At 40.8% G+C, this 10,686-nt stretch overlaps 1 long non-coding RNA gene across 1 annotated transcript; it reads right to left on the bottom strand.

Annotated features, from left to right (window-relative positions):
• Nucleotides 1-1,376: 1,376 nt before the first annotated feature.
• On the bottom strand, nucleotides 1,377-10,470 carry LOC146809201 (uncharacterized). The gene is made up of 2 exons (XR_014966374.1): nucleotides 10,416-10,470; nucleotides 1,377-2,435 (listed from the first exon to the last, which is right to left on the bottom strand). It is a non-coding gene; the product is annotated as an uncharacterized LOC146809201 (long non-coding RNA).
• Between the last annotated feature and the right edge of the window lie 216 nt (nucleotides 10,471-10,686).

Raw genomic sequence — 10,686 nt, 5'->3', positions numbered from 1 at the left:
GTATAGTAATTCATAACACATTGGCTAATGAAAAGATGACGTTATATTTTAATTGAATTACTATAGTATATATCAAATTGCTTCTATTGTCTCATCTAAAGAGGAGCAGCCCTAAATATGCACATCTATGACATACACATGTAAAATGATTCACATCATCCTTTCTCTTGAAATATGGATGTGTGTGGTACATTACAGCTTCTGTCAGGAGCTTTTTAGTTATCCAAAGGACCTTATCCAGTGATTTGGGAGACATTCTGGCTGTAGCAGTAAGACCCACTACCATCTATTTGTCAGTTAAGTGTGCCATAGAGTACAATTTTCTGAAGCATCTGAGTTGGTGTGTGATATGTTCCCAACATAATCAGTGATGTCTGTGTTAATTTTGCTCGTTCACTTATAATTCATGCTGAACATTAATCAAGTTGTCACTTCTTTCTAAAGCTGAGGGGTCAAGTACCATGTCTTCTGTCACAAAATCAAGGAGCTAGACCAGGTTCAGCAGCTGAGACCACAGGGGATCTCAATAGCACACAAAGCTGTGGCTGAAACTGGGGAATTTAATTTTGCATTGCACATCTGCATTGAATACCTCAGTGCTACAGTTTGAGCTGTTACATGTAGGTATACACAATCCAGGTGGTATGTGGAACATCAGATAGATGCATAGAATATTTGTTCCAACCCTTGTGTTGTAGCACTTGATATACTATGGTAAATATGTATCATGTTGCAACCTGCATTAGTACACCCCTGTGTTGGCACCCTCTGCCCCTGTACAGGCACAACAAAAAACTGTGCAGGCACCCTCCGCCCCTGTACAGGCACAACCAAAAACTGTGCAGGCATCCTCTGCCCCTGTGTAGGCACAGCCAAAAACTGTGCAGGCTCCCTCTGCCCCTCTTCCCATGTCCGTGAATAACCAACAACTGTGAGGGCACCCTCTGACCCTTTACAGACACAACCAACAACAGTATGGGCACCCCCACCCTGACCATTGCAAAGTAACACACCTGCACATTGGCACCAGTGAAAAAAAACACTTACTCACAGAGATCCTTACCACCACAATTGCAAAGTCACAAGACAGATCACCATGATCACTGTAAAATATAGATGTTCCAAAAAATAAAATAAAAAGTTTTTTTCACAATTCAGTACTTCAATACTGAGTCGATTAATACTTGATGATCATCAAATTGGTACTCTGCTTGTAGGCTATGTAACTGATGATACATATGTGTGAGTACGACATGTAGATTTGTAGCACCATCTGTGTAGCAAGGTATCATGTTTAAAGCACAGTTAAATACCTACCAATGTAGATGTCCATACTTTTAATCCAGCATATATAATGAAAAACACAAAACAGAGAGAAGGATTTGAAGAAAAATGTCTATATTGTAGAAAGTGTAAGAAAACACATTTAAACACAACACTATCCATTGGAAAGGAAGAAAACATTTAATAAAATCTTCTGGCAGAATGAGGAAAGGAACTTGAAGGTGGTTGGATAAAATATATGATACACGACAGGATGCATCAGGGGAAATTGTCTAAGTACAAGCTGTAAAATCAATGTCCACCCTAAAAATATTGTCCAGTCACTGGCCATCCTCATCTTCATCCTTGACCACAATGTTAAAATCTCCATTGGAAGATGCAGGACAAGATACCCCACGGGAGCAGAAACATGAGCGGTACAAAGGATAGCAGAGAAAACAGAGAGGGAAATTGAACTTGGAGACTCAACAACTGTGGCCTAGGTGGGTCGTCGTGACAACACAGAAAATATGGGTGCACCCAAGGATGTGATGGAAGAAATAAGGCTGTCAAAATGACTTGATTATGACTCTCTGAACATCAGGATCTTACCCTTCAGCTCCTGGAAGCCATGAAAAAATACATTCCTGACATCTTTACTTGGCACCATCACTTCCTGGGATGCAGACACAGGAGAAACACCGAGGGCTTTGGGTTGAACATTAGGGGTGTGGTTTGTTGGGGCAGATGTCTTCCTCAGCTCTGCTGGACATGTACTTGGAGGAGGAGTAGTGGCAGAGTGTACAGATGCAGGCCAGATGGACCACGGGCCTCAAGAGTTACAGAGGGGTTGGTGGCAGACCCAGATGGTATTGCTGCAAGCTCAGGGGGCACCATTTCAATTTCAAGTTCTTGTGGGCCAGGAGGAGACACACATTCATCTTCCCCCTGGCTGGTAATGTCACTCTCAACATCACCCCCGCCTCCACCCGGGCTGCTGATGTTGCTGGTGTTGGATCGGTCCGGGTGGGTGTACTACCACTTCCTGCTGTTTTGTCTCCCTCTTCCTCCTCGTCTCTGGTGGTATCCAGTGGACATGCCCAGTGATGAGCTGAGGTGCTCCTGATCTTCCCCTGCTCCTGTCAAGATGTAATATTGGCCAGTCTGGTCCACTGAAAATGAAGACAAATAATTATGCAGATGGTGTACAAATTAAAGAATTTAAGAAAAAGGTCACGACAGCATAAAGCAAGTGCTGATTTTGTACTTCAATCTCACTAACAAATATTAAATGTTTTGGACCCTAATGTAGGTGTACTGTCACTGTAATGTTCAGAATGTACTTACACATTAACATCTTTATCAACGTTGGTCAGGATTCTCTTCAATATGTATTAACTCTTACATGCAGCATTAGTGCAAAGTGAGGTCACTGACATCTACAAATAATTAACATCCAACTTAATTTTACAAGTTGATATAGTCCTTAGTCTAGATCGATATCTTCACAGCTAAAAGTGGACCCAGCTTTGTCCTTTAATGCACAGCTCCAACAGTTGTACACTTACTATCAAGGTTCATCTATTGTGTAGCATAGTGAAACACAGCATGAATTCTTAATGTGGTGTACATATGCACAGATGGCCTTGGATATGACCTTTTCTAAGTTTTCATTCCAATGTTTGGCCTATTCCTTGACAACATCAGACACTTTACTGCTTTGTTTGTGCTGTACAATGGAAATCACATGTGCTTCTTGGTACAGCTCCCTATATATTTGAAATGACATACATGGGAAGTCATGTAGAGGAAATAAAATACAGGAAGTTGAAGGCCATTGTATGGTCATTCTGTGCCACCCTCACCTCAGAGCAACAGTCATCCTGCTACTCTGTTTCTCAAACCTGTCTCCAACCTGGCTGAGTAACTTGATGACAAAGCACCCCTTTCCGGTGAGACTAAATAGAACACCCTAATTGAGAGGGGGAGGGGTGACAAGTACCCTCAGCTTAATAGGAGCCCTGATAACCATCTCACTAATGCAGAGGTGACCCAAATCTGGTGAAATATTGCTGCACGGTCCAGTGCAGTGGAGTGTCCCAGTGATGGAGCTTGATGTGTTGTAAGTCCTTAGAGAATGTGTTAATTTAACATTACCAGCTCAGACAGTGCCACCAACTCCTTGCCAAATATCCTACATGATACTTGAAAATATCCATGAGACAGTTACATATGATAATATATAGGCATTAGACCTATATGTGGATTGCGTTCAGCATTACACACACAATAAAAAATGACTTACTTTTTAGTTGGATGCATGAGGGACTCTGGTTTTGAGCATGGACAATCAGGTCATTACACAGGTGCACTTGAACCACGGTCTATCTATGACAGGCATATGGCTAGCTCTACGTTCATATGTTTAATGTTAGACATCCTAAACACAAATCTACACAGATGCTTACCATTATGCATTCAGTAAAGTGTGAGCATTTCACACATGCATCTTGCTCGCCATCATGATACAACCTGGGTAAACAGTAGATCATGGCCAACAATGTTTTGAACATTCCTAGCCTCCCTATGTCAGCACCACAACTAAAACATTAAATTACTATAGTAATTAACAATATATTATTTGTTGCATTTTGATTATTATTTGTCCAAAACACGTCCATTGAATGGACCAATAAGTGTCCAGCACAGCCTGTGACTCCCAAGTCGAATACATTTGTAAGTGCCATTGTCCAAAGGATAGTGTGTCACACAGTAAGCCACATATGAACAGTGGAGAATGTGTGATTGTTTGTAGTATGAGTAAACAAAATGTCTAAAGTTGACATCTACTTGGAAGCTCATGTGTTTCACACCTGCTTGTAAATTGACATCTTGTACACAATGCCAAACCTCACTGACCCTATTCATAGACATGAATCATTGTAACACTTGGTGCTGACAAAGTTGTCAGATGCCCACTTTCCGGGACTGTCCCACACATGCAGTGAAAATTATGCCATTAAGGCAATAAAATCATTTGAGACATTGTCCACACTAATCTCTAACATGTGCAAGGAATGTGTGGAAATGAATATCTTTTGACTCTTGGCAACAATTGTTGTTTACACTCATTATGTATGTGTGACAGAGTAGCCTTAGAATAGAATTTATCTAAAGAGTGTTCCATGCTCACCAATCATCATTGACAACAGACAGTGAAACCACATAAAGGCCATAACACAACTCGTTGCTCAAGAGAAAAAAGTGACATCCAGCTGGTCATGCACCTGCATACCCAGCCTTCTGTTTTGTACAAAGGCCTGGTTTCCTGGGTTCAGACCTAGGTGAGGGTTCAGAGGTATGTGTAAGTCACGACATACTCTAATGTTGAGCAAGACACAACAGGCTACTGTTTTCTAGCATACAACTTCAGGGGAGTACAGCAGCACCTCCCCCCGTATGCCCAAGAAATCTGAATAGTAAGTTTAGGAGACCAAAAGTGCTTTCTATGATGACTCAGGTATGCATAAGTGCCCTTTTGTACCAACACCGAGGTACAGTGATTGCACCTCTGTATGGTGTGACTAGATGAGGGGAAAGTGCATATGCAGCATCAGGAAACATCCTTTGTTACGATGGTTGAATCACTCTATGCCTTTACAATGCCAGCAGTAGAACAAATGCATCATTAACCAAGCATTCATTTAAGGCGCAAGCCATTACAACGTCTTGCTTAATGGGGCGCATTGGTGGAGTGGTGTTGGATTATAAGTCCAACACCTTGCCTACTGTTGTGCAGACTGGAGTTGGAGAAGTAAATAATACTAGTTCAAAGTCCAGTGCCCCCTAAGGCAAGTCATTGTAGCAACTTGTCCCCTCTGTGTTCCAGATAGCCCCACTTCAGGACACTCATTTACTTAAGAAAGACTTGCATATGCTGCTATCCAAATAGTTCCCCATCAATACTTTGTGTTGAAACCTACAAAAAAATCAGGGGTGGAGGTTCCACTACCTAGCACATTCGAGGGGGGAATCAAAGAAATTCTTGCAGACATTAGAAGCAAAGCATTGGCTGTGAGCGTAGTTGTAAGTAGCTACTCCTTTAATGTTGCTCACAATAGGCAACATATATGGGCTAGGAATGTTTTTATGTTAGCTATAACAAACAGCATGCATTCTTTAGATAAGGAGTTAATCATAGAAGTTGATTTTATCTTGATTCTGGATAATGATAACATGTCAGGTCGGCAATCAGGACAGGTGGGGGCGAACTCAGCAGAACGGAGTGAGTAGCTGGCTGAAAATGGGCCAGACATATTTTTGGCACTCTACAAACCCCAGGGAAATTAATTATACAAGCTAGTTAGCAGCACACAATTATTTTGCTGGACCACATCATAAGTACTTCTTCTTTGCTAGGGTTGGTGGGAGTAATTGAAATAGGGGTAATGTCCTTTTTGGCCGAACTCCAATTTGGGTGCCAAGGTCCCAGCTAATCTCAACTCTAGACTTCTGCAGGTTCTTTCTAGAAGAGAACAGGAATGAAATAGAGGGCAGCATTATTCAATACACACAGGATAATAGTACAACGGGTTGAGCATACAGACACTATAGGACATCGTGAAGTCCAACTTAAGGGGTAAATATATTGCTATGTCAGTATCTAAGAACAAGAACCAGAATAGGCCTATGCTCATCCTTAGAACAGCAAGGGAGGGATTTAGAAAAAGAACACCACCAACACAGGGCTCCCAAAATGTAGAAAACATTTCGTGCTGTTCAGATGCAATTCAATATGCTTTCAGCACTGATAATGTTATGGGCTGCTGAGAATGATACTGTAGAACTAGGCAGGGGGAACAGGACAGGCAAACCTATGGCTTGGAAAATGAGGGCATGAAAAGTCAAGAGCCACATTAGTTTTATCAATTTGGATTCAGGATGTAATGCAGTTCCTACAAATCTAATAGGATTGTGTACATAGAACAGCAAAACTTTATAATAAGAGTCTTACTATGTAATTAGTAAATGTTGGTCTGGTAGGCCGGCTCAGAGTAATGTAATTAAAATCCTAAGCCTACAAAGTTGTAAGTAACCAAGAAGATGACTCTTAGATTCAGAAGAAAGTAATGGAAACAGATCTAGCACTTTCATTTGTGTGGTGATGAAGTCTGCAGCCAGAGCGTAGTTTCAAGCAGATCTATTGGGTTCAATTACAGTTAGTTGAGTTGCAGAGATACAGCCCAACCAGCAGCAGTCTGGCTGCTGCTCAGCCCATACTCTAACTGTCACACTGAAGCATCCAGGCACCCATACATTCCATTCAAGACCACCGCACCACCATTCCATGCATCACATTCACACTTGCTGAGCAGCTAGGGAGAAATAAGTATAATACAGATTAGTACATATCCTCCTTTCATCTACAACACAAAGTAGAAACAGTAAATAAGAAAAGGTTGGAACAAAGAGAACCCTAACAACAAAAATGAACAACATTAGAGGAAAGGAAAGAGGAAAGTAAGCCCACACATGAAAGGATAAAAGCATAGAAATCAAGAAAAATCACTGTGGGTATGAAAGAAAATACGCAGGAGGTGTGCCAAAGTAAGTACAAGAGAAATGGAAAGAGGATTCAGAGAAAATATACAAGACATGTACAAGAAGTACAAGAACAAGAAGAATAAACAATGTACATGAGATGCATAGACAAATATACACAATATATATATCACCCACCCATCATCCTCCTATAATTATTTTAAAGAAACAGTATCAATGGGTGATGGACACCCGAACTGACTTTCCTAAAAATACAGGTGAATAAATGGACCAGAAACAGGGAACACTTACATCCAACATCAATGGAAGAAAAAACAATTAAGGTGAAAAAAAGAAAAGAATGTTGACTGCTAACAATTCAGCCACAGAGGCTTAAGGGCAGACAACCTTGAGTGTGCACAAAAGTACGCACAAACAATGAAACACAATTAGAACACCTATAAAGAGGTTGGTAGCATGAACAGACAGCAGAACACAAGGGGCTCGTTCCCTAAAGAACCTTTTTTGGGAAGGTTAGAAACGTGCACAGAACCAAAAAAACACTCATGGGACTCCTAACCATTAGAACCCCAGTGTGGAGCTTAGAGTGTGAACAAAACTATTGAATACATGGGACTCGTACCCATTAGCAATAGAACATTGGACTCGTACCCATTAGAACTACATAGATGAGACTAACACCCAGTGCTTAATTTGTAAAATATGAAGTGCATGTGCTCAATTGTTTGTCGGAGGCCACACCTACTTTTCACTGGCACCGCCCACTTTCTCCACTGGCTCCACCCACATCTTCAACTGGCACTGCTAAAAGTCAGATGTAATATATAACTGATCCGAATTTCAGCAAGGGAGCCTTCCTCATAGAAAGGTTTTGATAGGAGGTTCCTCTGCCCTGTGAACAGTGTAAGGTGTAAGAGCACTTTGCATCATTCACACATTGCAGAGATACAATCCTACGTGTATAAATCAGTATATAGGGAATGTTACATCAGATAGGACTACAAGGTATAGCAGTCACATGTCATCCATGATTGTCATTGTAGGCAATATAGTTTAAGAGTTCGAAGTCTGGAAAAGCGCAAATTCAGAATTTAAAACATAACAGCATTGTTAGGGGTTCTCTTCAATAAGAATTGATTTCTACCCAAATTAACCATTCTTGCAAGATTAGGATAATGAAAGATTGGGCAAAAAAACATATAGCTCTAATATATAACTTGCCGTTTGCATGCAGCTCTTTGATGACAGACTTGTTAATAGCTTGCTGTTCTATGATAGGATTTTAACTTACAAACTGCAAGTAACAAAAGGATCTCTCTGACAGAAACAGTAACACGCACTGACCTATTTTACATTATATGCACTTTTTGATTTGCATGGTAAACTTTCTTTGCAGCAGGTATATAACCCTGTACTACCTTTCAAGCAGTCACAACTTCCCCTAGACAAAACTCCTGTCTCTCTCCAGGTCCAGGAAGACGAATAATCACCAGAGTTATCTTGACATTTTAATTTATGCCTGAATATTACTGGAGCCCAGGAACTCGGCAGCAGGTGCTTTTAAAACAAGAATATACTGGCAAACTGACTCAGACTCACTGCAGTGCTAGTACAGATAGCCATTACCCACATGCATACCGTTATATCTCTAGATCTTCATCTTATATTCTACATTCATTTTCTCACCACATATCCCTAATTTCATTTGCAATTAACTTAAGCCTAAATGTTACCATAATTTTTAACATAACTCTAATTGTAGCTACAACCATTACTCCCAACCCTAAACGTAAATCAAACCTCAAACCCAACCCACCCACTATTCCTCACCCATTCGCTAATGCCAACTCCTACCCATCACCCTCTTAGTCGAATGATAACATAATCGATGATAATGCAAATCATGATGATTAGGCTGGCATTGGTGACCTTCATAACAGGAAAATCCAATTCGATTTTCAAGACGTCCATAACAAATATGCATGAGGATATCTCAGATATGTAATGAATTTCAAAAACGATAATTTGTATTTTGTTTTGGTCATGCTAAAATTATTCTTATTGCATTTTCCTATCCAGTGGGTCGATAAGCCTACAGCAATAGACAATACAAACGTTGAAAAAAATAGGCAACAATATAAATATTGCCTAGATGATGCAAGTGTCCGAGAATGCTAAGATCACTATAGTGGGTCTCTCTCTATGTGAGGAAAGTAACATTAAAATACACATCATTCTTGCAGAGGATGACTGCTTGAACAAAACTAAACTTTACCAGCTTGTGTAGAAATGGTAAAAAAAGTTTGTGGTGTTTGGCTGTTGTCTGCCACATTTATATCTTTCTCAGTAAGGAGGGATAAAACAAATGCCAACGTTTGTAAACGTTCTGTAGATTGCCGGTGGAAGAGGCCAGGCCACTGTACCCGCAATTATTTTCCTAAGCCAATTTGGATGTGCCCCTCCTTCTTGCATGTGCAAATGTGAGTTGGAGCTTACGTCACCAAGTCAGGGACAGAACCCTTTTTGGGTAGGCTACTTATGGGGTTGGGAGCAAGATAGGAAGAGTCCCTTCGAGCCATGTATCTTCCTTGGGCAAAATGGATGGATGGTTCAATTGTAAAGCACTTTAACCCAAACAGAATACTTTGGTCGAAACACAGCTTGATGTGTCATAAAGCACGCACACTCAGTGGAAGTGCCAGTGAGAACGCTGATGAAAAGAGACAAGCAAAGCATATTCATAAGCGTGGAAATGTCTCATTCTTATGCTTATCTTTGTGAGTGAAATGTGTTGCCTTATGGAGGAAGGATCTGATTGAACAGTTATGTTCTTCTACTCATTTATATTGTGTTTTTGCAAACTTCACCGCAGCCAATCTATGCATCCGAATAGTCCTGTCAATTTTTGATTTTTTTTTTTATAGCAGATAACTACTATGACATGAGAGGACTCATGTGCACTAAAAAAAACAATGACATTCAGTGGTGTTCAATACCTGTGCAAGAGAGACACACTGCTGTAACGTGCAGCTGCAAGTGACCGCATAACGAGTATTATCTGTGAGCTTGCAAGTGACACCTTCATAAGTACTGACTTGCAATCCACAGCAGAGAAATACTTTTTAGGACGTTTACCTTTGATGTTGTAAGTATATGCGGTTGCCAATAAAGTCAGAACTGGACGTACCAAACTGAACAAGCGAAATAAAAATGTCATAAAGTTACTGGGAATCTTCATAGACCCGTGTTCGATTAATGGTCTAAAATGTTTGTGAAGATTAATTAATTGTTGGGGGCCCTCCTGACAGTAACCCAATTCACGGCCCCATTCTCCCGATTTTTTTCTAAAAAAATCTCCCACTTTGCTCTTCTGAAATGTTGGCATGTATGCAAATATCCATTACTCATTTTACTGTGCGAGTGTGAACCGCTGCGCAGCGTCACCTCAAACATGATGGCATGTTGAACTGAAATGGTGAACAGTGAGTAAACTTTAAAGCAAGCAGCTCAGCTCACAAGTGTCTCCATCTTTCACACGCTGCAATACCAGTCTAAAATAAAAGCAGCATTATTTACGGCCTTTTAATTACCTGATTCAGAGGCCTGCTACTGCACGTCATGCTCATGCTGCTTGCTTCTTCGACTGACACTGACGGCTGCGCAGTATGCTGGGGCGGGTGAAAAGTTGGGACACTGATTCACATTGGTCCGAGTACGACTCAGGACACTTGACGATTCAATGCGGAGGAGGGACATGGGAGGTTAATAATTGTATTTTGTCTAGTCATTGGTAGAGCTACGTTGATTGATGTACCTGACTGTTACGCTGAAGCAGGGACTCAGGCAGTTTCTGGCGGTGTG

Source organism: Triturus cristatus, chromosome 7, assembly GCF_964204655.1.
Source record: "Triturus cristatus chromosome 7, aTriCri1.1, whole genome shotgun sequence".
NCBI lineage: Eukaryota > Metazoa > Chordata > Amphibia > Caudata > Salamandridae > Triturus > Triturus cristatus.
Note: the sequence above shows the minus strand (reverse complement) of the source record. Positions and strands in the feature narration are given on the sequence as shown.